The sequence below is a fragment of the Dama dama genome, chromosome 15 (assembly GCF_033118175.1).
Source record: "Dama dama isolate Ldn47 chromosome 15, ASM3311817v1, whole genome shotgun sequence".
Classification (NCBI taxonomy): Eukaryota; Metazoa; Chordata; class Mammalia; order Artiodactyla; family Cervidae; genus Dama; species Dama dama.
Window position 1 is genome coordinate 48,896,232 of NC_083695.1, and position 27,055 is coordinate 48,923,286.

Genomic DNA, 27,055 nt, shown 5'->3' on the forward strand with positions numbered 1-27,055 from the left:
ATGGCAGTTCTATTTCCAGTTTTTTAAGAAATCTCCACACTGTTTTCCATAGCGGCTGTACTAGTTTGCATTCCCACCAACAGTGTAAGAGGGTTCCCTTTTCTCCACACCCTCTCCAGCATTTATTGCTTGTAGACTTTTGGATAGCAGCCATCCTGACTGGCGTGTAATGGTACCTCATTGTGGTTTTGATTTGCATTTCTCTGATAATGAGTGATGTTGAGCATCTTTTCATGTGTTTGTTAGCCATCTGTATGTCTTCTTTGGAGAAATGTCTGTTTAGTTCTTTGGCCCATTTTTTGATTGGGTCATTTATTTTTCTGGAATTGAGCTGCAGGAGTTGCTTGTATATTTTTGAGATTAATCCTTTGTCTGTTTCTTCATTTGCTATTATTTTCTCCCAATCTGAGGGCTGTCTTTTCACCTTACTTATAGTTTCCTTTGTAGTGCAAAAGCTTTTAAGTTTCATTAGGTCCCATTTGTTTAGTTTTGCTTTTATTTCCAATATTCTGGGAGGTGGGTCATAGAGGATCTTGCTGTGATTTATGTCGGAGAGTGTTTTGCCTATGTTCTCCTCTAGGAGTTTTATAGTTTCTGGTCTTACATTTAGATCTTTAATCCATTTTGAGTTTATTTTTGTGTATGGTGTTAGAAAGTGTTCTAGTTTCATTCTTTTACAAGTGGTTGACCAGTTTTCCCAGCACCACTTGTTAAAGAGGTTGTCTTTTTTCCATTGTATATCCTTGCCTCCTTTGTCAAAGATAAGGTGTCCATAGGTTCGTGGATTTATCTCTGGGCTTTCTATTCTGTTCCATTGATCTATATTTCTGTCTTTGTGCCAGTACCATACTGTCTTGATGACTGTGGCTTTGTAGTAGAGTCTGAAGTCAGGCAGGTTGATTCCTCCAGCTCCATTCTTCTTTCTCAAGATTACTTTGGCTATTCGAGGTTTTTTGTATTTCCATACAAGTTGTGAAATTCTTTGGTCTAGTTCTGTGAAAAATACCGTTGGTAGCTTGATAGGGATTGCATTGAATCTATAGACTGCTTTGGGTAGAATAGCCATTTTGACAATATTGATTCTTCCAATCTATGAACACGGTATGTTTCTCCATCTGTTTGTGTCCTCTTTGATTTCTTTCATCAGTGTTTTATAGTTTTCTATGTATAGGTCTTTTGTTTCTTTAGGTAGATATACTCCTAAGTATTTTATTCTTTTTGTTGCAATGGTGAATGGTATTGTTTCCTTAATTTCTCTTTCTGTTTTTTCATTGTTAGTATATAGGAATGCAAGGGATTTCTGTGTGTTAATTTTATATCCTGCAACTTTACTATATTCATTGATTAGCTCTAGTAATTTTCTGGTAGCGTCTTTAGGGTTTTCTATGTAGAGGATCATGTCATCTGCAAACAGTGAGAGTTTTACTTCTTCTTTTCCTATCTGGATTCCTTTTACTTCTTTTTCTGCTCTGATTGCTGTGGCCAGAACTTCCAACACTATGTTGAATAGTAGTGGTGAGAGTGGGCACCCTTGTCTTGTTCCTGATTTCAGGGGAAATGCCTTCAATTTTTCACCATTGAGGGTGATGCTTGCTGTGGGTTTGTCATATATAGCTTTTATTATGTTGAGGTATGTTCCTTCTATTCCTGCTTTTTGGAGAGTTTTAATCATAAATGAGTGTTGAATTTTGTCAAAGGCTTTCTCTGCATCTATTGAGATAATCATATGGTTTTTATCTTTCAATTTGTTAATGTGGTGTATTACATTGATTGATTTGCAGATATTAAAGAATCCTTGCATTCCTGGGATAAAGCCCACTTGGTCATGGTGTATGATTTTTTTAATATGTTGTTGGATTCTGTTTGCTAGAATTTTGTTAAGGATTTTTGCATCTATGTTCATCAGTGATATTGGCCTGTAGTTTTCTTTTTTTGTGGCATCTTTGTCTGGTTTTGGAATTAGGGTGATGGTGGCCTCATAGAATGAGTTTGGAAGCTTACCTTCTTCTGCAATTTTCTGGAAGAGTTTGAGTAAGATAGGTGTTAGCTCTTCTCTAAATTTTTGGTAGAATTCAGCTGTGAAGCCATCTGCTCCTGGGCTTTTGTTTGCTGGAAGATTTTTGATGACAGTTTCGATTTCCTTGCTTGTGATGGGTCTGTTAAGATCTTCTATTTCTTCCTGGTTCAGTTTTGGAAAGTTATACTTTTCTAAGAATTTGTCCATTTCATCCAAGTTGTCCATTTTATTGGCATAGAGCTGCTGGTAGTAGTCTCTTATGATCCTTTGTATTTCAGTGCTGTCTGTTGTGATCTCTCCATTTTCATTTCTAATTTTGTTAATTTGGTTTTTCTCTCTTTGTTTCTTAATGAGTCTTGCTAATGGTTTGTCAATTTTGTTTATTTTTTCAAAAAACCAGCTTTTAGCTTTGTTGATTTTTGCTATGGTCTCTTTAGTTTCTTTTGCATTTATTTCTGCCCTGATTTTTAAGATTTCTTTCCTTCTGCTAACTCTGGGCTTCTTCATTTCTTCCTTCTCTAGTTGCTTTAGGTGTAGAGTTAGGTTATTTAATTGGTTTTTTTTCCTGTTTCTTGATGTAATCCTGTAATGCTATGAACCTTCCCCTTAGCACTGCTTTTACAGTGTCCCATAGGTTTTGGGTTGTTGTGTTTTCATTTTCATTCATTTCTATACATATTTTGATTTCTTTTTTGATTTCTTCTATGATTTGTTGGTTATTCAGAAGCGTGTTATTTAGCCTCCATATGTTTGAAGTTTTAACAATTTTTTCCCTGTAATTGAGATCTAATCTTACTGCACTGTGGTCAGAAAAGATGACTGGAATGATTTCAATTTTTTTGAATTTTCCAAGACCAGATTTATGGCCCAGGATGTGATCTATTCTGGAGAATGTTCCGTGTGCACTTGAGAAAAAGGTGAAGTTGATTGTTTTGGGGTGAAATGTCCTATAGATATCAATTAGGTCTAGCTGGTCCATTGTGTCATTTAAGGTTTGTGTTTCCTTGTTAATTTTCTGTTTAGTTGATCTATCCATAGTTGTGAGTGGGGTATTAAAGTCTCCCACTATTATTGTGTTACTATTAATTTCCTCTTTCATACTCGTTAGCGTTTGCCGTACATATTGCGGTGCTCCTATGTTAGGTCCATATATATTTATAATTGTTATATCTTCTTCTTGGATTGATCCTTTGATCATTGTGTAGTGTCCTTCTTTGTCTCTTTTCACTTCCTTTATTTGAAAGTCTATTTTATCTGATATGAGTATTGCGACTCCTGCTTTCTTTTGGTCTCCGTTTGCATGAAATACTTTTTTCCAGCCCTTCACTTTTAGTCTGTATGTGTCTCTTGTTTTGAGGTGGGTCTCTTGTAGACAGCATATATAGGGGTCTTGTTTTTGTATCCATTCAGCCAATCTTTGTCTTTTGGTTGGGGCATTCAACCCATTTACATTTAGGGTAATTATTGATAGGTGTGGTCCTGTTGCCATTTACTTTGTTGTTTTGGGTTCACGTTTATACAACCTTTCTGCATTTCCTGTCTAGAGAAGATCCTTTAGCATTTGTTGAAGAGCTGGTTTGGTGGTGCTGAATTCTCTCAGCTTTTGCTTATCTGTAAAGCTTTTGAATTCTCCTTCATATCTGAATGAGATCCTTGCTGGATACAGTAATCTAGGTTGTAGGTTATTCTCTTTCATTACTTTCAGTATGTCCTGCCATTCCCTTCTGGCCTGGAGGGTTTCTATTGATAGATCAGCTGTTATCCTTATGGGAATCCCTTTGTGTGTTATTTGTTGTTTTTCCCTTGCTGCTTTTAGTATTTGTTCTTTGTGTTTGATCTTTGTTAATTTGATTAATATGTGTCTTGGGGTGTTTCGCCTTGGGTTTATCCTGTTTGGGACTCTCTGGGTTTCTTGGATTTGGGTGGCTATTTCCTTCCCCATTTTAGGGAAGTTTTCAGCTATTATCTCCTCGAGTATTTTCTCATGGCCTTTCTTTTTGTCTTCTTCTTCTGGAACTCCTATGATTCGAATGTTGGGGCGTTTCACAGTGTCCCAGAGGTCCCTGAGGTTGTCCTCATTTCTTTTGATCCTTTTTTCTTTTTTCCTCTCTGCTTCATTTATTTCCACCATTTTATCTTCTACCTCACTTATCCTATCTTCTGCCTCCGTTATTCTACTCTTGGTTCCCTCCAAAGTGTTTTTGATCTCATTCATTGCATTATTCATTTGTAACTGACTCTTTTTATTTCTTCTAGGTCTTTATTAAACAGTTCTTGAATCTTTTCAATCTTTGTTTCCAGGCTATTTATCTGTAACTCCATTTTGTTTTCAAGATTTTGGATCATTTTTATTATCATTATTCTAAATTCTTTTTCAGGTAGATTCCCTATCTCCTCCTCTTTTGTTTGACTTGGTGGGCATTTTTCATGTTCCTTTACCTGTTGGGTATTTCTTTGCCTTTTCATCTTGTTTAGATTGCTGTATCTGGAGTGGGCTTTCTGTATTCTGGAGGTCTGTGGTTCCTTTTTGTTGTGGAGGATTAACCCAGTGGGTGGGATTAGACGATTGGCTTGTCGAGATTTCCTGGTTAGGGAAGCTTGCGTCAGTGTTCTGGTGCGTGAAGCTTGATTTCTTCTCTTTGGAGAGCAATGGAATGCCCAGTAATGAGTTTTGAGATGGGTCTATGTGTTAGGTGTGACCTTGGGCAGCCTGTATGTTGATGTTCAGGGCTATGTTCCTGCGTTGCTGGAGAATTTGCGTGGTATGTCTTGCTCTAAAACTTATTGGCTCTTGTGTGGTGGTTGGTTTCAGTGTAGGTATGGAGGCTTTTGGACAGTCACTTATTATTTAAAGTTCCTTGTAGTCAGGAGTTTTCTGGTGTTCTCAGATTTTGGGCTTAAGTCTCCTGCCTCTGGATTTCAGTTTTATTCTTCCTGTAGTCTCAGGACTTCTCCAACTATACAGCCCTGATAAGAAAACTTCTAGGTTAATGGTTAAAAGATTCTCCCCCGTTAGGGACACCCAGAGAGGTTCACAGAGTCACATGAAGAAGAGGAGAGGGAGGAGGGAGATAGAGATGAACAGGAGGAGAAAAAGGGGGACTCAAGAGGAGAGAGACAGATCTACGCAGCTGTCTGTTCCCAGAGTGTTCTCCATAGCCCAGTCACCTACAAAGATTCACAGAATTGGATTGGGAAGAGAAGGGGAAAGGAGGAAATAGAGGTGTTCTGAGGTAGAAAACAGAGAGTCAAGATTGGGAGAGAATAATCTTCGGTTTAAAAATAGGGCTTCTCTTCTTTTTTTTTTGTAAGGTTATAGTGTATTAGAAATGAAAATTAAGGAGTAGTAGAGGAGTACTACAGGACTTTAAAAGAAATAAGAGAAAAAGAAAAATAGAAAATAGAAGAGAAAAAGGAAAGAAAAAAAAAGAAAAAAAAAGAAAGAAAAAAAAAATTTTTTTTCCCCCCTAATTAAAAAAATCGTAAAAGTCTATGGAAATGAAAGTTAAGGAGTAATGGGGGAGTAATAGGGGATTTTAAAGGAAAATAAAAGAGAAAAAATAAAAAAGAAAAAAGAAAAAAAAAGAAAAAAATAAAAAATAAATAAAAAAAAAAAAAAAAGAAAAAAGTAAAATTATATCTAGGAGTTTCTCTGGAGCTGTTGTGGTCAGTGTGGGTTCGGCTCAGTTTCAGATAGCTCCTCGTTCCAGCTTACGCTTCTCGATATCTACAGGCTCCTCCGGTGTAGTCAATGTTTCCTAGAGGGATTTTAATCTGTTGCACCAGTCCCTTCTGAAGCGGTTCCCTTTGTTTATTTGGCTTCTGTTTGCCGGTCTCTTCAGAGCCTCATTTCCGCCCTGACACAGGCGGGCGGAGGTGGACTCTTATTCACGTAGCTAGTTCCGTCGCTCTGTGCGGAGAGGCTGGCGCTGTGGGGACGGGCTTGCGCCGCGGGGATGGGCTGGCACTGCCGGGAGGGGCCGACGCTGCCCTCTCCGTCTGCGCCGCTCAGGCTCCCGGCTGTTCTATATGGAGCGCGCCCCGCGCTGCGCGAGATTCCAGCCCTCGGGTGTTCCACAAAAGCGCGGAAGGAAAAGCTGCGCCTGCTCTCTGTGCCTTCCCCGTCAGAGCGGTCCAGGCAGCCAGGGGCTTGGTGGGCGCACTCTCCCCAGGTGTGGCGCGCCCCCTCCCCTCCGCGGACCCAGTCTCAGTTTCCGCTGGCGCCAGTCGGGTGCACGCGCCCTCTGCCCTCCGCGTCCCCAGCCCTAGTCCCCGCCCGCGCCGGTCGGGTGCCTGCGCCCTGTGTCTCGCCGCGACCTTCCCCTCCCCCCTGTCTCCTGCCTCCGGCAGAGCTGGGCCGGTCCACAGCCTGCGAGCTCCTCTCTGGACCCTCTCGGTCTCTTTGTTCTGCGAACGGCCGGCAGTGTGTTCAGGCCGGTTAATTTACTCTCTCTCTTTTGGTCTCCCACAGTTCATGTTGGCAACTCACAGAAGCTCCCTCCAATTGTCCTCAGGGCACTCAGGCCCGGACCCTACCCCAAGCAATGCCGCCTAAGAGCTCCCGGGACGGATCTCCGTCCTTAGCTCTTTTGTCTCACTTTTTATCTTTTATATTTTGTCCTACCTCCTTTCGAAGACAATGGGCTGCTTTTCTGGGCGCCTGATGACCTCAGCTAGCGATCAGAAGTTGTTTTGCGAAGTTTGCACTGCGTTCAGTTATTCTTTTGATGAATTTGTAGGAGAGAAAGTGGTCACCCCGTCCTACTCCTCTGCCATCTTGGCTCCTCCCCTCCGCTTTTAAGTTTCATTAGGTCCCATTTGTTTAGTTTTGCTTTTATTTCCAATATTCTGGGAGGTGGGTCATAGAGGATCTTGCTTTGATTTATGTCGGAGAGTGTTTTGCCTATGTTCTCCTCTAGGAGTTTTATAGTTTCTGGTCTTACGTTTAGATCTTTAATCCATTTTGAGTTTATTTTTGTGTATGGTGTTAGAAAGTGTTCTAGTTTCATTCTTTTACAAGTGGTTGACCAGTTTTCCCAGCACCACTTGTTAAAGAGGTTGTCTTTTTTCCATTGTATATCCTTGCCTCCTTTGTCAAAGATAAGGTGTCCATAGGTTCGTGGATTTATCTCTGGGCTTTCTATTCTGTTCCATTGATCTATATTTCTGTCTTTGTGCCAGTACCATACTGTCTTGATGACTGTGGCTTTGTAGTAGAGTCTGAAGTCAGGCAGGTTGATTCCTCCAGCTCCATTCTTCTTTATCAAGATTACTTTGGCTATTCGAGGTTTTCTGTATTTCCATACAAATTGTGAAATTCTTTGGTCTAGTTCTGTGAAAAATACCGTTGGTAGCTTGATAGGGATTGCATTGAATCTATAGACTGCTTTGGGTAGAATAGCCATTTTGACAATATTAATTCTTCCAATCCATGAACACGGTATGTTTCTCCATCTGTTTGTGTCCTCTTTGATTTCTTTCATCAGTGTTTTATAGTTTTCTATGTATAGGTCCTTTGTTTCTTTAGGTAGATATACTCCTAAGTATTTTATTCTTTTTGTTGCAATGGTGAATGGTATTGTTTCCTTAATTTCTCTGTCTGTTTTTTCATTGTTAGTATATAGGAATGCAAGGGATTTCTGTGTGTTAATTTTATATCCTGCAACTTTACTATATTCATTGATTAGCTCTAGTAATTTTCTGGTAGACACATGAAAAGATGCTCAACATCACTCATTATTAGAGAAATGCAAATCAAAACCACAATGAGGTACCATTACACACCAGTCAGGATGGCTGCTATCCAAAAGTCTACAAGCAATAAATGCTGGAGAGGGTGTGGAGAAAAGGGAACCCTCTTACACTGTTGGTGGGAATGCAAACTAGTACAGCCGCTATGGAAAACAGTGTGGAGATTTCTTAAAAAACTGGACATAGAACTGCCATATGACCCAGCAATCCCACTTCTGGGCATACACACTGAGGAAACCAGATCTGAAAGAGACACGTGCACCCCAATGTTCATCGCAGCACTGTTTATAATAGCCAGGACATGGAAGCAACCTAGATGCCCATCAGCAGATGAATGGATAAGGAAGCTGTGGTACATATACACCATGGAATATTACTCAGCCATTAAAAAGAATTCATTTGAACCAGTCCTAATGAGATGGATGAAGCTGGAGCCCCTTATACAGAGTGAAGTAAGCCAGAAAGATAAAGAACATTACAGCATACTGACACATGTATATGGAATTTGGAAGGGTGATAACGATGGCCCTGTATGCAGAACAGAAAAAGAGACACAGAAATACAGAACAGACTTTTGAACTTTGTGGGAGAATGTGAGGGTGGGATATTTCAAAAGAACAGCATGTATACTATCTATGGTAAAACGGATCACCAGCCCAGGTGGGATGCACGAGACAAGTGCTCCAGCCTGGTGCACTGGGAGGACCCAGAGGAATCGGGTGGAGAGGGAGGTGGGAGGGGGGATTGGGATTGGGAATACATGTAAATCCATGGCTGATTCATATCAATGTATGACAAAACCCACTGGAAAAAAAAAATAATAATAAAAAAAAAAAAGAAAAAAAAAATTCAAATCACTATGTCAAATAATCATATTAGAGCCATAACCCTGAAGAGTTAGTGCTAACGAAACCCAAAACTCAGGGGAGAATAAGAGGAGGAAAGAAGAGTCATCAGTAAATGAATTGTTGCTTTGTAAAGTTATAAAAATATCTTTAAAATGCAGGACTTCAGTACAACTGATCTGTTCAAGGATTATTCTTCCTTTAAGTAATGACCTATAATTTTTGCTCCCTAGAGGAACTTTGTTTATTATGCAACCCAAGAGAGTATTTGTGCCTGGGGGACTGATCGAGAGGCTGGTACCAATATGCTTATATTTTATTCAGAACCACATCAGTGCAGCAAACCTAGAGTATTCAGAAAGTTTGATAATTCCTAGTAATAATTCATAGCATTTAGTCACCACACCAACAACAAACATTTCATGTATATTGATGAATATTGATGTATTTGTGATACAACTTTTCCCAACATTTATATACTGGATCAAGTGAACCTGAATGCCAGATCACTAAATTACCCTGGGCTTTCTTTTTCCCTTTCTGTATACATGTTCATTCGGAGGAGAAAGACATTTACTACTGACTAGCTGCTTAATATCTGTGTGAAATTTGATAACTTGCAGAATTATAAAATCTTCTGGATAAAAGGAATCTTATCTTGCCCAGTCTACTATTAATAATAGGATCCTAACTGTCTTTTTCAGCATGGGCATGAAGTAGTTGTCCAGATTCTGTGCAACTCCTTCCAATGATGGGGAACTCAAGACCACCCAAGGGAACTTGGCTACTTTCAGGCAACTCTAATAGTATATTCTCCACAGAGTTCTTTTGTTTTCAGTTATGTAAATCTAACTGGATAAAATGACTATTACCTTTTTTTTTTATCTCACGAAAGGATACAATGAGATAATGCTTATAGGAAAGGTAGTGTATTGAGTGACTTGAGATCTAACTGAAGGTACCGTTCTTATTACTCTAGCATGCTGAACTGAATGATTATACTCAGTTGTTTAGTCTCCCTGGGAAAGGATTATATTTCCCTATCCTAATTAAATTAGTCTTGTCCATGTGACTTCTCTGATCAAAAAAATAGAATTAGAAGGCCCATGAGTCACATCTACATAAAAAGTTTACACCCTATCACATGGCCCAAAGCCCAGTTCCCTTTGTCATAACCATGAATGTTCCAGAAGAAGGCTGCTTCAGTAGCCTGGATCCTAGAGGGAAGATGACCTAGGGCAGAGCCACAGTCCATCCACAGGGGTGCTGCCTGAGTCAGAAATAAAATGTATTTTGTTGTAAACCACTGAGATATTGGAATTGTTTGTAATCACAGTCCATTCTAGGTTTTACCAATTGGTGTATTCTTTCTTCCACTCTGAGTTCAGCCCTGAATTATAGGTTACATTCTTGTGGACTTCTTTTTAATATAGGGGCTGTGCTGACATTACAGAGCCTTCTATATTATAGCAGCCACTGTAGAAGGCAGGGACATGCTTTTTCTTAGGCAGACCAGATAAGAATCGAAAACATTATGGAGTGCTATTGGGTATTTGAAGCCGTGTGACTTTAGGTACTTCTTCCATGATAACTTCCAAGTTATCAATTGACATCTTTGTAAATTGGGAGCTGTGAGTATTTTTCTATAACTCAATGCTCATTTACCTTTTCCCCATTATTTCTCCTTAGCCTTTTTACAATTTTTTCCTAGTTATCCACCCTCTCCATGAAATGTCAGTACCATAGATAAACTGTATATCTGTTTGTGTTCTCTAGTGGAACATTTGTTTTGCAGTGGAACTTTTGTTCATTTATCATATAACCCAAATTATTTGTATATTTGTGCATTGTAATTTAGAAGACTGAGATTTTTTTGTTTGCCTTCTTTGAGACTGAATACTCTAGCTAAAGAATGACAAGTTAGGAAAGGCCAGTTTCTGAACCTTCAGGCTGCTGTGGAATATCACAGGATTGGTCCCAAGGCTTCCCAGGTGATGCTAGTGGTAAAGAAGCTGCTTGCCAATGCAGGAGAATTAAGAGACACAGGTTTGATCCCTGGGCTGAGAAGATTCCCTGGAGGAAGAAATGGCAACCTACTCCAGTATTCTTTCCTGGAAAATCCCATGGACAGAAGAGCTTGGTGGGCTGTGGTCCATGAGGTTACAAAGAGTTGGACACAACTGAAGCGACTTAGCACGCATGCAGAATCGAGTAAGCAGAGATTTTTTTCTGGGTGAGGAAAAAGCTTTCCTCACTATAAATTAGAAGTTTTTGAGAGCTGAAATGCAAATATTTTGTTTAAAAAAAGAGAGAGAAGGAAGTTGTAAATCATCACAATTTTGTAGTGTCAAAGGTGAATGAGTAGAAGACATCATAGACTGTAGTACAAAGAAGCAGAATAGAGCATGATGAAATCTATGTAGAAAGCATTTAGTAAGCTTTTACTGTGCACCTTGCCTTTGCATGATTTCATTTTAATTGTTTTGGCAAGTTTCTAAAGTACTGTTAGAAAATTAATTTTATAGATGAGGAAACTTTGACTTTGGTTATGCATGTGCCAAGGCTATGAAATAGGGAGAGGATGATCAGGATGTTTAAGGATCAAGCATGTTTAAGACTTCAACTCCATGCTCTTTGCTAGACATGACACTGTGCTTCATGGTCGATAAGATGTGTATCTGGGAATGAGCTCATTGCTGGCGAGGTAAGTAAGTCATAGAAGGATTAGTGTTGTTATCTTAAGGTGTATCTTTTTAGGGGATTCTGTTCCACTGTTTTCTGAGTGAGTGAATAGTGACTGTATATCTGGAATGTCAAAGATACATGTACCATGATTGAGGGATGAGTCTTGTTAGAAATCACATGCACTATATTCCCATTATGCTATTTATGTTTGCTTTATAGTGTATATGATTTCTGTGTTTGAAATGAGTCTCATAAATTTCTCCCCACCCATTTTATTAGGGAGAGAGCAGAACTGGGTCAGTACTCCTTTCACCAAGCTATTTTAGCTGCTTTTATGTGATTTTCCCATTCTGGGCTGACCTTCATACTTATGTCATCCCAGTGTCCCCAGTATAACAATTTTAGGGCCAGTTATTATTTTAGTCTTTTTTGTTTATTTGTATCTTCCTAATCAATTCTTGGCATATAGAAGGAATTTGAATATTTGTTGACTGAACAGATGAATGACTAATCTATAGAGGACTACTCAAATTCCAGGGTTGTTGTTAACATGGGATTCACTGCCTTCTTATAATACAAATAATAATGTTAACAACACATTGGTGAGTGGCCACTTTTCTTTTTTTGACCAGTGCAGTAGGGTCAAAAACTTTCAGTTCAGTCGCTCAGTTGTGTCTGACTCTTTGCTACCCCATGGACTGCAGCAAGCCAAACTTCCCTGTTCATCACCAGAGTAGACTCCCAGAGCCTACCCAAACTCATGTCCATCGAGTCGGTGATGCTATCCAACCATCTCCTCCTCTGTCATCTCCTTCTCCTCCTGCCTCATAAACTTTGGATAAACATATTTTCAGGCTCTGCCTTAAGGTAACAAGCTGAACACATGCATTTGAAATCCGAGTGGAATATTAGTAAAGAATTGGTGGTGGTTTAGTTGCTAAGTCATGTCTGTTTCTTGCAACCCCATGGTAGCCTGCCAGGCTCCTCTGTCCATAGGATTTTCCAGGCAAGAATACTGGAGTGGGTTGCCATTTCCTTCTCTAGGGGTTCTTCCTGACCCAGGAATTGAATCCAGGTCTCCTGCACTGCAGGCAGATTCTTTACCAATGGAACTACCATAGAATCCCAGTAAACAATTACAAAAGATGATAAAAATCTTTAATCATAAAGTATCAATAGTTGAAAGAGAGGTTAACAGAACTTCTGTAAGACAAAAAGGTTGTGAAGGCAGAAGACTACAGCAGAGAACTGATTTTCCCAGGGAACCAGTGATGTGGTGGAGCCAGGTCTCAATGACCTGGAATTGTGATCATCTTTTCCTAACTGTGACTTCACAGATACCATGTGGGTAGCTTGAAATTTGCCATACTGGGAGCACAGATCTGGGCTTTTTTCCTTCTCATTGGCTACTGTACATTTACTAGTACATCATTGTAAAGAACCCCATAGAAAATTCACGATTTTGATAATCTGGTCCAAATGGTAAGAATGAGTGAAAGTCACTCAGTCGTGTCCAATGCTTTGTGACCCCGTGAACTATACAGCCCATGGAATTCTCCAGGCCAGAATACTGAAGTGGGAAGCCTTTCCCTTTTCCAGGGTGTCTTCCCAACCCAGGGATTGAACCCAGGTCTCCCACATTGTAGGTGGGTTCTTTACCAGCTGAGCCACCAGGGAAGTCCAAGAATACTGGAGTGGTAGCCTATCCCTTCTCCAGTGGATCTTCCCAACCCAGGAATTGAACCAGGGTCTCCTGCATTGTAGGCAGATTCTCTACCAGCTGAGATACCAGGTAAGAATGAGGGTGTGCTCAAAAAAGGGTAGAATTATTAAAGGTTTAGACCAGCTGTGACAAACCTTTTACCTTATTTCTATCTGTGGTTCACGTTTGTGTCATTGCCAAACCCCAGGGGGTTTTCTCTAAAGCAGTGGTTTTCAAAACCCTGGTCTGCCTCATGATCACCTGGAGCCTTGTTCAAGCACAGATCTCTGTGCCTTGCTCTCAGTTTCTGATTTCGTAGTTCTGGAGTAGATAGCAAGAATTTACAGCTCTAAGAAGTTCTAGGTGCTGCTGCTGCTATTCTGAGGAGCATACATTGAGAACCAGTGTCCTAAAGAAATTAAAGGAGAACCTCAGGGCGGGTGTTGTCATTGTGAAGTGAAGTGCTGCTCATTTGATCCATGTGGCTGTGCCAGGGAGTCTGTCCGCTGACTTCTTGCTCTGCGTCCTAAAGTTAGCCTCCCAGGCAACAAACCCTTTCCATTAGAGACAGCTCAAGTTGCTTTGCCATTCAGTTAATAGGCCTGTTGAGGAAACAAAGCCAGTTATTCTATAGCTTCTTAGAATCAACCTTATTTTTCCTGTAGTGAATGAATCATTGTATAGACATGTCAATGTAACTTTCTTTATTATCCTTTTCAACTTTATGATCGACTTTTCATCAAAGCATAGATAATGAAATTAAGCTTACAAAATAAAATGTGTATGCTATTACTGTTAATTAACAATGTAAAAGCAGAAAAGGGCAGAAACTGGGAGATCAAAGTTAGGAAGACAGGCAGGAAAAAAAGAATAGAAACAAAGATTTTGCATAGTGAACAACTGATTATTTAAAGTTGATATCCAAATATAGAGTTTTTTTGTGTATAACACTCAACTTTACCAAGGCAAGCAGTAGAAGAACTCAAAAATCAAAAAGGTTAAGAACAGGTATCCTAAAGAAATAAATCCTATTTTTTTTAATAGTAGGGAATAGGTAGAGGGGTGAAAGTCAATAAAGAAATAAAAGGAGGGATAAGGATATTACTTAGTGCTCTGAAGGTAACAATCAGAAGTAAAGACAAATAGTTAAAGGCAATAAACTGATGACTGAATAGTTGGCTTGGCAACTAAGGAGAACATTGGTGCTTCTCATTGCAAAACTTGTGCCATCTTATAACTCAAATGGGCATGTGAATGTATTGTCTTTAAAAATGTCTTTTACATTAAGATGACTTCTTGGTATGGACCATCATGAGCATTTATAGTTTATAGCTTAGTTGGAAATGGACAATGGATACAAAGACTTTTTCAGATTGAAGTGTAGTTTTTTTACAGTGTTATAGTTTCAGACAAATTAAGTTATATATTATTTTTCAGTTTCTTTCTCATTGTAGGTTATTATAAGATATTGAATATAGTTCCATGTGGCACAATAAATCATTGTTGCTTATATATTATATATATATAGTAGGGGGTATCAGTTAATTCCAAACTCCTAGCTTATCACTTCCCTGCCTCTTTCCCCTTTGGTAGCCATGTTTGTTTTCTATTGTCTCCAAGTCTGTTTCTGTTTTGTAAATAAGTTCACTTGTATCATTGTTTAGATTTCACATTAAGTGATATCATATTTGTTTTTCTGTCTGACTTAACTTCACTTAATATGATAATCTCTAGATCGATTGATGTTGCTGCAAATGGTGTTATTTCATTCTTTTTTATTTCTGAGTAATATCCCATTATATGTGTGTGTGTGTGTGTGTGTGTGTGTGTATGTATGTATGTTTATCTGTTCATCTGTTGATGGAAGTTTAGGTTGCTTCTGTGTCTTGGCTATTGTAAATAGTGCTGCTACAAATATTAGGGTAAATTTATCTTTTAGAATTTGAGTTTTCATCTTTTCCAGATACATGCCCAGGAGTGGAATTGCTGGATCATATGATACCTCTATTCTTAGTTTTTTGAGGTACCTCCATACTGTTTTCCATAGTGATTGCACCAAATTACATTACCACCAGTGGTGTTGGAGGGTTTCCTTTTCTCCACATCCTCTCCAGCATTTATTATTTATACATTTTCTGATGATGGCCATTATGACTGGTGTGAGTAGTGCCTCATTGTAGTTTTGATTTGCATTTCTCTAATAATTAGCAATATTGAGCATCTTTTCATGTCCTTGTTGGCCAGTCATGTGCTTGTTGGCCATTTGTATATCATCTTTAGAGAAATGTATGTTATATCTTCTGCTTATTTTTTGATTGAGCTATTTCATTTTTTGATATTAAGCAGTAGGAGTTATTTGTGTATCTTGGAAATTAATCCCTTGTCAGTTGTATCATTTGCAAATAGTTTCTCCCTTTCTGTAGGCTGTCTTTGGATTTCATAGTTTCTTTTGCTGTGCCGAAAGTTTTCAGTTTAATTAGGTCCTATTTGTTTATTTTTGCTTTTATTTCCGTAACTCTAGGAGATGGATTCAAAAAATGTAAATTGTCACAATTTATATCAAAGAATGTTCTGCCAGTGTTTTCCTCTAGGAGTTCTATAGTTTCTGGTCTTACATGTAGATCTTTAATCCATTTTTTAGTTTATTTTTGTACATGATGTTGTGTGTATGTGTGCTCAGTCGTGTTCAACTCTTTGGACTTTTTGTGACCCCACGGATTGTAGCATGCCAGGCTCCTCTGTCCATGAAAATTTTCAGACAAGAATACTGGAGTGGGCTGCATTTCCTACTCCAGGGGATCTTCCTGACCCAGGGATCGAACCTGCATCTCCTGTGTCTCCTGCATTGGCAGGTGGATTCTTTACCACTGCGCCACCTGGGAAGCACATATGATGTAGAGAATGTCTTAATTTTATTCTTGACATGTAGCTGTCCGATTTTCCCAGCACCACTTATTGAAGAGACTGTCTCTTCTCCTTGCCATTATTGTTCGCATGCTCAGTCACTTCCAACTCTTTGTGACCCCATGGACTAGGGCCCACCAGGCTCCTCTGTCCATGGAATTATTCTCTCCTGGCAAGAGTACTGGAGAGGGTTGCCATTTCCTACTCTGGAGGAATCTTCCTGACCAGCCTCCTGTGTCTCTGGCATTGCAGGCAGATTTGTTACCCACTGAGCGATGACTGTGTCTTGGTTTAATTGACCTCAGTACATAGGTTTACTTCTGGGCTCTGTATTTTATTCCATTGATCTATGTGTCTGTTTTTGTGCCAGTATCATACTGTTTGGATTACTGTAGTTTGAAGTTTCAACTGATCGAAACTATGGAGTGTGAGTCCTCCAACTCTGTTTTTCTTAAGGTTATTTTGGCTATTCGGGGTCACACCTTTACTGAATTCATTGATGAACTCTAGTGGTTTATAGTGGCATCATTAGGATTTTCTATATATAGTATAATGTCATCTGCAAACAGTGACACAGTTTTACTTCTTCCTTTCCAATTTGGATTCCCTTTTATTTGTTTTTATTCTCTGAATCCTGTGGATAGGACTTCCAAAACTGCTGAATAAAAGAGGTGAGAGTGAGTATCTTTTTCTTGTTCCTGATACTAGAGGGGAATGCTTTCAGGTCTTCACCATTGGATATGATGTTATCTGTGGGTTTGTCATGTATGGTCTTTTTATTTTGAGATATGTTCCATCCATGCCTACTTTCTGGAGAGTTTTTATCCTAAATGGATGTTGATAAAATTGAAAAAATTTCATCAAAGCATTTTCTTCACCTATTAAAATTATAGTATGATTTGTATTCTTTAATTTGCTAATGTAGTCTATCACATTGATTAACTTGTCAACATTGAAAAATCCTTGCATCCCTGGGATAAATCCCACTTGATCATGGTGTGTGATCCTTTAATGTATTATTAGATTTGGTTTGCTGTTATTTTGCAGAGGATTTCTTCATCTCTGTTCATCAGTGATTTTGGCTGTAATTTATTTCTTTGTGATATCTTTGTCTGGTTTTGGTGTCAGGGTGATGGTGGCCTCATAGAATGAGTTTGGGAGTATTCCTCCTTCTTCAACTTTTTCGAATAGTTTCAGAATCATAGGTGTTGTCTTTCCACTCAGTGTTAGGTAGAATTCACCCGTGAAGTCACCTGGCCCTGGACTTTTGTTGGAAGTTTTAAAATTACTGATTCAATTTAAATACTGGTAATTCATCTGTCCATATATTCTATTTATTCCTGGCTCAGCACAAGATTTTTGAATGCAGGAATGGTGGCAGAAAATATGCTATTTTTTGTGAGGAAAACACCGATTGCTCTCTTGAACTGAAATTATTATCAGTTGACTGATAATTGACTGAAAACTTTATTTTTCACCCAGCTCTTTGGGTATCTCTGGAGATTGCAAGTAATAATAGAAGCAATCATTATCCTTTTAATTTGCTTGTATATCAGTGGCTTAATACAGAAAACCAGATTGTGAATGGAAAGCTGTTTAAAAACAGAACTTCACACATTGTCAGCTTTGCGGGGCATGTGTCAATAACCTGCTGCCCTGTAAACTGCCTTATGATTTGTGAAAAATATTATTTTTTGGTATGACAATTTCCAAGTTGTAAAGAGAAGGATTCATTTAATGTCTTTCAAAGACTATAATGGTCTCTAGCTTTTAATTTTTCTTAGGATTGGGCAGATGGTATTTTTTTCTTAGAACTTGGGGGGATTAAAAGCTATGAAAATGAAATTCCACATGAAATTTCATCAAACTGTCTTTCAGTCAGGTGAATACATTTGTTTATTTTGTCCTTTAATAACAGTTAATGATTAAAGAAAAATCACATAGCTTTCATTTCATAGGTGCAGAATTCTCACATATATGTGGTTTGATGTCCTTCTTTTGTTCAAAATGTATTTATTCATCAACTTTATGAGCCGATATTATCAGGAGTCAGTCATGTCACAGTATCTTTAGCTTTCAGTATTCTGATGCAATAATAATCATTGCTTTTTTGCATTCTGGGTGGATGTTATTTAACATGTAAGATCATTTACAATGAAGATAATAAAGAAAATTTTCTTTTTCAATTGGAACAGCCTGACAGGCCAGGTGTTAAAAGTGGGTACTTTACTTTTCTCTATTATTTAAGATAGAATATAGAGCAGTACATAGGAAACCCGAAGTATATTATTAGTAACTATCCCTGTAACTAACACAGTAATTTTTTTCAATGAGTTTCTTGGTACAAGGTGGGAGGCTCCATACATTTTACTGTTTTGTCAGTAGCAGGAGGCTTGAATAGAACTTTTCTTGTGTAAGAGATTCTGGAGGAACTTGGAGAAACTGCATTGAATTTCCTGTGTAATATAATAACTGAAACATTCCTTGAGTTATTATTAATCCTTTTTTGATGGGTTCTTTCACAACATTTTTTTTTCTAATTTTTGATAGCAATAAATGTTTATATACAGATCTCAAAGTCATTGATTCCATTACAGTTGACTTTATTGAAGTAATTTCTATATCAGCTCTCACAAAGTACTCCCAATTTCATGTTTCTTATTGAATGAAGAAGTTCTCTTTCTTATCTCCAGAAATGCTTCTTCCAAATTTGAGTATCCCCAAGAAGATCTAGTAAATTTGAGGGTGTAGAAGATTTTTGGTATAGAGTTGTTTGGTAAGATAGCAACAGAAAAGTAGAATTAATTACTTTTCAAACTAGATTTGTATGTGGCCTTGTACAAGCCAGTTAATTCCTGTCTATTACTCAATTTTTATATTTGTGAAAGACTTATTTAGATGACTTCCAAAGGCTCCTTTGACTCTCAAAATCTAGAATTTGTCAAGAAATTAGATCATTGTATTAGTGAGGATAATTTTCTGAAATATATAGATTTTGTTTATTAGTAGAGACTAGAAATGAGCTTGATTTGCCCTCTCATTTGTCAGTTCGCAGGGGGCAAGCTTGGTTATTTTCATTTATCATTAGCTCTTTCCAGCATTTATTAAAACTTTTCTGTACAGTCAGTGCCTTGATTAATGTTATTTAGTGTACATTCAGACCCTCAGGATGGCTTCAGTAACCTGTGAAATCATTGTGTTGTGTATTTCCTATAGCACTAAGGGATACACAAGGCCACCAGGAAGAAAGAGCATATTCTCTAGTCCCTTCTATTGTTGGGGTCCAGCCCCAGCAGGATCCAGGGGAACCCTCAGGATGAACGGCGTCAGCAAATGAGAGACAGTGAGACAAAGTTTGGAGACTGAGTCTGAAGTTTATTTCTGCACGGCCCCTTTATACCCTTTACAACATCTTTTTGGGGGAAGTGCATATTGCTTACACACAGGTCATCTGTAAACATTACAGCAACTTGACCTTCAACAGAAACAGGATGTCACCCACATACTTTTCGTTCACAAGAGTCTTTCTTATCATTTGGCCTTCAGGCCTGCTAACATTTTATGGCTTGCACCTGGTGTGACTTAAGCAACTTCAGTAGCCGACCCTGTTTTTCTTGTGATTAATCTACTTTCTTTCTAATAGGCATCATCTCCATGGGAACTAGATAGGATTACATTTTTACAGAACAGAAATGTGAAGGCTTGCAAAAACAACAGATATGGCACAAAACAGGCTCTTAGCCTAAAAGTTACCTACCTGCAAGAAGTCGCCAGCTAATCTCTATCTAAAGTATTTTCTATTAGGCACATTTGTGACAATTATTTGTGGAGCTTTTCTCACCCCGCGGAGGGACCTATGCTTAATAGTTTCTTTTGTTAGCGTACTGTGCTTAGGATGTTTAGAACAATCATGAACATTTTTTGCAAGGAGAGCACACATTTATCAAACAAGCCAGAATGCCAGCAAAAGGGTTTGAATTGAAGCATTTCTTTCATCCCTGGCCCCTTCATAGGGTACCAGCATCTAAGAGATTTATTAATTAGGGTTTTAATTTGGTCTTTATTCAGTGAAAGAGGAGCAGGAGAGCTCTCAGCAGGCAACACAAGAATCTGCAGCAGAGCAAACAAGAACAGCAGAAAAGGGGGAAGGATACAGGGTGGAGTAGAGGCTGAGGCCAACCTGGAGGGTCCCTTATATCCTGAACGGCCTTGCGTGTTAGGTTTTTTCCTCATGACCTCATCATGGATGGGATCTTGGATGGCCTTGCCTGTCAGGTATTTTCTTCATGACCTCATCATGGGTGGGATCTCACATTATGGCTCCCGGCACTCTATATTTTTTAAGGACATGAAAATTAAGCTAAAGGGTGATAGAGTTACAGGATGAAATGCAAGTGGTGACCTGTATAGTTACACTAGGGGTGCATGTGGTTACATAATAAGCTTTCAGTTCCAGGTTTATTTGGATAAGGGTACAGACAGCCACAATGCTGTAGTTACTGAGAAAAAGCTGTGGAAAAGATTGCTGTTAATCAAAATATGCCGACAGGTTTCTTCTTGTGTCACTGAATTCCTTTGATCTTCAGGACCCCGTTCTGGCTAGTTCCAGAGCAAAGAATTCCCCTGGCTCATCCCATCCCTCAGAAATAATGGAGTATGCTGATCCTTGAAAATAGCACATCCAAATTCAGCTATACTTTTGTTCTTTGGGCTTTTATTTTAAAAATAAATAAATGGAGATGGATGCAAACAATCCATAATGATTTACTTTAAGAAAATATCATATAATAATTGTATGGAAGGGAAGATTTGTCATAGCTGACATTAGGCAGAAGAAACTTTCTGGTGAGAGCACACCAGAAGTTAGATTTGCCCTGGCACAGTGAGAATGCCATCAAGATGTTCAGTGGCATTTGTACATGTCATAAAGGTGATTATTCTGTGTCAAAGCTCTGGCAAGGTTAGACCTCAGATGCTGTCTTTAAGATTAAGAAATGAGCATTGACAGCAGATAGGCTGGGTTTGAAGAAACTAATGTTTAAGCATTGAGGAAATTGTGTTTTGAGAGATGGTTACAAGCAGTACAATTATGATGCAGAGATTCACTATAAGTGAGTAGGAGTGAATGTGTTATATGCTAGCAGGTCAATATGTAGGGCAATGATATGGACCATGATGCATAAATCATGAATAGTTAAGCTACTGAAGACCTTTGATATGTTTAGAAAAGTAAATTTAAAAGGATAATTATGCAGGGCCAAAAGAGGGTGCTGTGTCTCTACCTATGCATTTTCACATCAACTGAGTTAGTCCTATGAGAACATCCAAGTAAAGGCTAGTACATAAGAAGTTAATGTAATCCAAAATGCATTGGCAAAAAGAGTGAAAATTAGAAATCTCTCTCCCATTTCCAGGTGGTGAAATATAGAGGACAAGATTTTTGGGTTTTATGGCGAAGGAGGGCACTGAGGATATCTCAGGGCTTTAAGACCAGGGAAGGGAAAGAGATCCCGAAGTCGAGGCCACGCAGATGGTAGAAAAGCACTGGAGAAACTTAAATGCAATTTATAGAAGTAGAGAGAAACTGGATACAAGAAATTTTTGATATGGAACTTTAAGAACAACTGTGGAACTCAGGTTAAATCTGGACTCAATATCAGTCCATAGATCTGCTTTATCAGTTCCCCACCGGGAACTTTTTAAAAAATATGTAAATCTCAGAGCTTTACATGTAATATTTCTAGATCTTAGGTGAAGCCTAGAAATTAAAAAATTTTATTTTTTCTGATTTTTGATTCTAATGAGCAGTCAGCCTACGGAAACACCTCCTAGACAATTCGTACAGTATAGGAATAGTTTCTGATAACAGGTAACATGTGATGAGAGAGTGAGGACATGACCTTGTAAATTCAGACTGTCAAAAGAGACTGACTTTAAATTTTCCTGAGTTAAAAAGTTACAAAATGCAACACAAAACCCCCAAATTTCCCTGGTTATGTTATATTTTTTCTTGGTTTAGTTATGATCTGAGTTAGTCTGAAGAGGCTCTGCTAACTAAACCAGTATTTACTCTGTGTGGTACGATTCCAGGTAAAATCAAATAAAGTATATTTAAGACATGTAGACAATATTAAAGAACCAGTTCCAAGAGTCTCAAGAGTTGATTTCATTAAAACAAAGACTAGTTTGTCAAATATTTTATTAATCAAAAAAAGCTATAAAAATAACAGCATTCATAGATTTCCATCTGTTTGAGCACCTTTATATAGTTAAAATTAGCAGGAACAGTTGTATGTTATTAAACATATTGATAAGCTAAATGCAACTCTGAGAATTCATTGTATATGAGGTGAAAAAGAAGATTGACATACCGTTTAACTTTAATCACCATGGAAAATAATTCAAGTAAGATAATTTAGACTAAGAAGAATATGGCAACAGTTTTCTTGTTAAAGAACACAGCCATGTTATAAACCCAACTTGTGAGAAGGCAGTTTTAAAATACTTTAATATAATTGACTTTGTCTTCATGAAGGAAGGCTAAATTATTCTTAATATTGGAAAATAAACTTTTAGGAATGGTAAACTATTTTAGTTATAATTTGAGAGTGTTCCCTTTTGTACTTTTAGCTTGAAATATCAGCTTCTGAAGTCTGAGTTCTTTATACAATGAAATTTGATTTATAAATGTGCTTCCGCAAAGTCAGTGAGGTCTAGAAACTGCTTTTAAAGGCTTATCTCTAATTTTGTATTTTGCTATAGACAATCAGTTGCTCAGTACCTATGTAGCATGTAACATACTGGCATACCAAAGTACAGAAGAAATAGAAAATCTTACAATCTAAGAGGGAACACATGTTACTGGTTGTCTTTTCTACTTCCCACTCTACATTTTTTGTGTGCCTTTTATAGGCCTTTTAAACCTCTACTTTAATACCTCCTGTGGTAAGAAACTCACCACCTCACAATGCTATTTCATTGTTAGAGAACCTACATGAAATAAAAGATCCTCCTTATGTAGAGCCTTTCTTAAAGTCCACAAATTGATGCTAGTTCTATAAAATACCATAGTAAACTTACATTTCTGCATTTTACCCAGTTAATATCAGAAAAAGAATACTGTTCTGAGTTCTCTATTCCCTTGGCTGAAAATTTCCTGTTTCTGAATTCTTTTGTGGAGTCTTACTTCCTACCTAGAGCAAGAAATTCCAAGTGTCTTAGCTTGGAAAGGGCCTTAATCATCTAGTTTCTGCTTACTTTTTTTTTGTTTTTTAGTTTCATCTTCTGTCATTCTCTAAAACCTCTTCTATGTGCCAATCATGCCAGAATACCCATGGTTTACCAAATGAACCATGCTCTTTCACAGTAATGTATTTAGAAGTGTATTTCTTTCTATGTATGTCTGAAGAACGTTTCTATCTTGCAAACTTCTATCATCTTTTAGGACTCGCTGTAATGACACCTACTCTGAAAGTCCCCTTTGATACCTCCAGGGGAAGAAACTCTCCCTTAACCATCTGAAGGTATCTCTGCCTCAGGTATATTCATGCATCTGTCTTTCAGAGATTACCAACTTCTTGAAAGCAGTGACTATCCTTTTCTTTATTGCTCTGGGTATTGAGTTGCACGTAATCATGCAATGGACGTTCAACAAACATTCATGAATCCATGGCTTACAACTTTAATTTTAAATATTAGATCAGCCCTAAATCCATAAGTCCCCTGGTAACAATTACATTCTACCATGCTTATGAGCATAAATATAATTGAGGACATATGACTACTTTTCAAGTCTCAGTCTCACTTCTTTTTCTCCAAAAATCCGTAAGTGCCAGAACTAAGCTGCTTGGGCTACATGAGTCATTGGCTTTATCTCCTCTGACCCACAAGATTACATTTATCATTTTTTAATTGAAGTATAATTGACATATATTACTATATTCAATATTAGTTTCAGGTCTACCATGGTTAGTGATGTTGAGCATTTTTTATGTGCTTGTTGGTCACATATATGTCTAATTTGGAAAAATGCCTATTTAGGTCTTCTGCCCAATTCATATGGGTTATTTATATTTTATTTTTATTGACTGTTGTATGAGTTCTGTGTATATTTTGGACATTGACTCCTTATCAGATACATTGTTTGCAAATATCTACTCCCATTCAGTTGGTTACTTTTTTGTTTTGCTGATAGTCTCCTTTGCTGTGCAGCAGCTTTTTGATGTATTCCTATTTGTTTATTTTTGCTTTTGCTTCCTTTGTGGGGGGAGACAGATTAGAAAAAACATTCCTGACATTGAAGTCAGCATGTACACTATCTATGTTTTCTTGGAGTATTATGGTTTCAGATCTTTTATTTCTTTAATCCACTCTGAATTTACATATATATATATATATATATATATATTTATGACCTGAGAAAATAGTTCAGTTTAATTCTTTAGTGCATAGCTGTCCATTTTGCTTTGAAGCTGTAGATTGCCTTGGATACTGTGGCCATTTTAAAAATACTTCTTTTTTCAATCCATGAGCACAGTGCCTCTTTCCATTTGTTTGTTTTGTCTTTGGTTTTTTTCATTAATGTCTTGTAGTTTTCCAAGTGCAGTTATTTTACCCCCTTTGTTAGATTTATTTTTGTGATGCACTTTAAATGGGATTGTTTCCTGAGTTAATTTTCTGATAGTTCATTATTAGTATATAGAAATGCAACAGATTTCTGTATACTAACCTTGTATCCTGCAAGCGTGCTGAATTCTTTTAAGTTCTAATATTGTTTTTGGTGGCATCCTTAGGATTTCCTATATATAGTTATCATGTCGTCTGCAAACATTGACAGGGTTACTTATTTCCCATTTAGAGCCCTTTTATTTCCTTTTCTTGTCTGTGGGTGGGCAGGGCTTGATCTCAGCATGGCTGGCTATCGGGCCAGTCATGAGGTTAGTTTTGACCCCGCTGGTGGGTGTGGCCAGTTCCTGGGTCAGTTGGCTCCGGGGCCTGGCTGCTGGGCCTGGTGATGGCGTGCTGGCAGGGGAGTAGGGTCCCAGCTTGGCTGGCTGTGTGGCCCAGGCAACCTCGGGTTGGTGCCAGCCTGATGGTGGTTGTGGCTGGTCCCGGGCAGGTGCTTGTATAGCGTGGGTGGGCTGGGCCTTGTGCAACTGGCTACACAGTCCCCAGAGTAGCTGCTGACTGAATCTCAGGTGATTGTGGCTGGCGAGGTGAGCTGGCTCGGTGGGCTGTGGGATCGTAGGTTTGGCGCCCACCTACTGTGGTGGTGAGGACTTAGTTCCAGGGTGGCTGGCTGCGGGCCACAGTGATTGCATTTGCTCTTTGTAATTTTTGCCATCTTGCCACTCTTGACTCCACTTTGTCTTTGGTCTCCACACTGTGATGAGTCCTGGGCATAAATATGGCAGTACATACAGTGAATTTAAGCAGTGAGCCAAGATAGGGATATCTGATAATTAGAAATCAAGCAAGAAGAATGGTTCTAGAATCAGAGAATCAGTCTGAAAGGTAAGAACAAGCGTACCAGACAAAGCCATTAGGCAGGTCAAAGTCAGGACTATACAAATCATGAGAACCAGAACCTATAGTAGGAGACAAACCTAGGAGATTATGACTAGAATAAGAACAGTATATAAGCTGGAAGGCTCACAGTGCTGTTGGTCAGAGCCCAGACAGATAACTCTTCACTGACTACATGTCTGGCCGGTACCGTGTCAGGTATTATACACTCTTGAGGGGTGAGCAAGGGGGTCAAGCCTCTGCCCTTGGGTTGCATATCGTTGGCTCGGGGGACTCTTACAGAATAAGCAGTTATGACTATTTATGAGAAAAGTTGTGATGGTGGAAGTGTGGGATGCTATGAGAACTCAGAGACTCTCAGATTGCTGCTCCCATGCATTCGAGGGCTATGTCTTTCTTAGTACCCTCAACCCTTAGGTTTGCTTTCCCTTTCCTGTGACCACCTGAAGATTTTCCAATCCTGGGTCTCAGCAATCCCTTTTTATCCATTCTGGTCTTGGACTGCATTGTTGGACCATGTCACAACACTACTGCTCTCTCTCAGCTACTTAGCAATCCTTGTATTTATATCACGTTTACTCCCTAATATATCACTTGAGTGGCTACTCCAGTCCTGTCCCTTCCAATCAACCTCAAATATTTCATCCTCAGCACATGACCGTGTCTTCCATTTTCCTGAGCAGATTGAGGTCAATGAGTGAGAACTCCCTCATTCCTTCACCTGTTGCTCCCTGCCAAAACAATATCCTTGCTATGTCTGTTTCTCCATTTGTGCTTCCATATTTCTTTCCTCCTGACTTAGAGAAAAAGGTAACCTTCCTTCTGAGCTGACCTGTTCCTTTGTGCTGCGGCGTTACTCATTCCCTACCCAGAATTTCTTCTGTTTCTCTCCCTTTCTTTGGCTGTCGCAGTTTCTCCCTCTGCACTCATTTCTTTTCCAGTTCCAGAATGCATACACAAGTGTTCAACTCAATCTAAAACTATCTTCCTTACCCACTATCCATTTCCTGGTATCCATAATTGTCAGAAATTTCTGGTTAAATCAAGTTGCTAATATTGCGCTGTTAGGGAGAATTTTACTCTGTCATCCAAAGGTTCTTTTGGCTGGTCACATAATCGAGTTGTTACAAAACAGATGAATAGAAGAGAAACCAAATTTAATTTTGTACACACGGAGACCACACATACTTGAGAGGTTCAAAGGCAGAAAGGTAAAATGAGGTATATGTGCCATTATATATATGGCAAGCCTGGGGCTTCCAAGGATGGGAAGTAATTCACAGGGAGATAAGAAAAAGCACGTGTTGGCTAATGAGATGCTTGCCTTGCCATACAGATGGCTCACTCAAATAAGAATTTTCTCTGGTAATAATTCTCACCCTGAGAAAGACCTCCAATTTAAATTCTTATAAGTAGTAATGGAGGGTAAAAGTCTTTCTTGAGCCTGCAGGATCTCAATTGACTTTAACTTAAAATAATTCATGTGCTAAATGGCACATTTTGGGGAGGTTTGTTCTGAATAAATGCTTGTTCAGTGCTTCACACGTGATGGGCCACCAGGTACAAGATTAATGAGCCAAACCAAAGAGTTACAATCAAGTTTTTATTCACTTATACTGCAGTGTG

General features: G+C 38.6%; 1 pseudogene; it reads right to left on the bottom strand.

The window, feature by feature from the left end:
• LOC133069869 (nuclear receptor coactivator 4-like) overlaps positions 1–24,690 on the bottom strand; it is a 61,855-nt pseudogene extending 37,165 nt beyond the window's left edge.
• Between the last annotated feature and the right edge of the window lie 2,365 nt (positions 24,691–27,055).